Below are 2,487 nucleotides of genomic sequence, written 5' to 3' on the forward strand. Positions count from 1 at the left end.
GATACGGCGAAGTCATGCGATGGTAGTATGGCGGATTGTGTTAGACGCAGCAGAAGAGCTCAACTCAGACAACCGTGTTTCTTACATTGACGTTGAGCGGAGAAAACTTAGATCAACGGTCAGGATTAGCAAACTCTATCGAGAGTAATTACGACACATCCATAAGGGATGTCCATGGTTGTGTAATTAGCTAATGAAAGATTCATTATGAATCAAGCTCCCAATTCAAATATGAAAACTAGAATTGGGTAGCGACAGAGAGTCACGTGAACCCGTGCAATCGGCGCGATGGTCATGATGGGATTACAACGCAATACAATGGCGGCGAGCTGGCAGGATCGTTAGCACGCCGGGCGAAATGCTTAACAGTATTTCGTCTGAGTTGAAATTCCGCCGATGTCGACTTTGCCTTTCATACTTTCGGAATCGATTGAGTACCAGTTACGCACTGGGGTCGATGTAATCGACTTAGTTCCTTGTTGGGAGACCCAACAATGGACCCCATGTTGGGGGACGAACTTGGACACACAAACATACACACACACACACACACACACACACACAACACACACACGCACACACACACACACACATATATATATATATACATATATACGAGGGGCTTCTTTCCGTCTACCAAATCTACTCACAAGGCTTTGATCGGCCCGAGGCTGTAGTAGAAGACACTTGCCCAAGGTGCCACGCAGTGGGAATGAACCCGGAACCATGTACTCGGTAAGCAAGCTACTCACCACACACGCCACTCCTGCGCCTATATGTATATATATATATGTATGCATATATATATATATATCTATATATATATATATATATATATATATATATATATATATATATATATATATATAATATATATATATATATATATATATATATATATATATATATATATAATATAGATAATACACAACAACATATTCGTTCGACATTACTCGTTCACCCCGTCGTGTTTTCTCACTGTCTCCTTATGAGCGTTCTTTCAGAAGACAATACACATGTAAATGTACGCAAGCTTGGTCCCATATATACACGGATGTATGTGGTATGCGTTTGAAATATAATCTAAATGTCATTAGTTACTTTCATACTTTTTTTTTCCTTTTATATATAAGTGACTTGCAGTGACTTTTACTATGATCCAACACTAAACAGAAAGTAGAACATCGCTGTGACATTTGTAATATACGTATATCTATCTATACTTATATATAGATATAGATATAGATATACACACACAGATCAATGCGTGAAAGTGTGTGTGTGTATATATATATACGTGTGTGTGCACGTGTCTATACATATATACACATATATGATATATTCATATATATATATATACACACACACACACACATATGATATAAATAATGTATGTATGTATGCATGCATGTATGGATGTACGTGTGTATGCAAAGAAAGAGAGAGATAGAGGGGGCAGAGAATATTGTTATATCATTCACTCACATCAGGACCCTTTTTTTTCATTCCCTTCCGATTGCATGGCTGTTCCTTCTTTTCTTTTCGGATTCGTAATTGTCATGTCCATTGTAAAGTACAGAATTCGAAAATTAGTACCCTGTTAAAATTAAGCATTATTCTATATTGTGAGCACATTTAACTTTCATTTCCATCATCTGCAGACGTGTTTCTACATATATCTCATCAGTATATCTCATCAGTATATATTTATGGAAGATTATAGCTCTACCATTAGGGAATTTAAATGAGAGTTAATTTTTCAATGCTGTACATAGTATTAAACATAGATTTTTAAAGATAAAATGAAGTGAAACAGATATGAAAATAAAGATACTAGCCTTGAGTCTACGAAGCGGAAGCCGTTCAGCAAAATTTAGATGATTCCTCGTTGGAGAAATAGTCTTTCATGCTGGGGTGATTTTCTGTTCGGTTAATATTTTTCCAGCTGCTCGGTCCTGAAGAAATAAAAGGTTAGGTGTAGCACCCATAACCCTCATTTCTTCAAGATTGTCGAGAAGGATAAAGTGTACTGTATTTGAGGCACAAAAGATGCACGAGCATATTAGATGCACGAACATATTAGATGCACCCGCAATTTCAGCAGCGCATATTCAGGTGGAAAAGGTTTTAGTGCAATAATGTCTATAGAACAGCTAACTTCGCATATAAGACCCTGTATGGTTTTTAGACATTTTCTTTCTTTTTTGGTGAGTGCAGTGTATCTTATATGCCATCTGAATTGGATTGGGTTACTCATGATCAGCCCACTGCAGAACGAAGGCCTCAGCATGTTCTCTACACAAGACAATGGCTTGAGATCATACTGGTTTGATGAGCCTTCTCTGTTACACTGGCTCGACATGGCTTGTCAGAAGGATGCAGTTCTTTTTTATATATCAAACCCAAGAGTAGCTGAGTCGGTTACATCGATCCCAGCGCTCAGCTGGTACTTTGATATGCCATCCAATACGATGATTATCCTCAAAC

This window comes from Octopus sinensis, linkage group LG10 (assembly GCF_006345805.1).
Source record: "Octopus sinensis linkage group LG10, ASM634580v1, whole genome shotgun sequence".
NCBI lineage: Eukaryota > Metazoa > Mollusca > Cephalopoda > Octopoda > Octopodidae > Octopus > Octopus sinensis.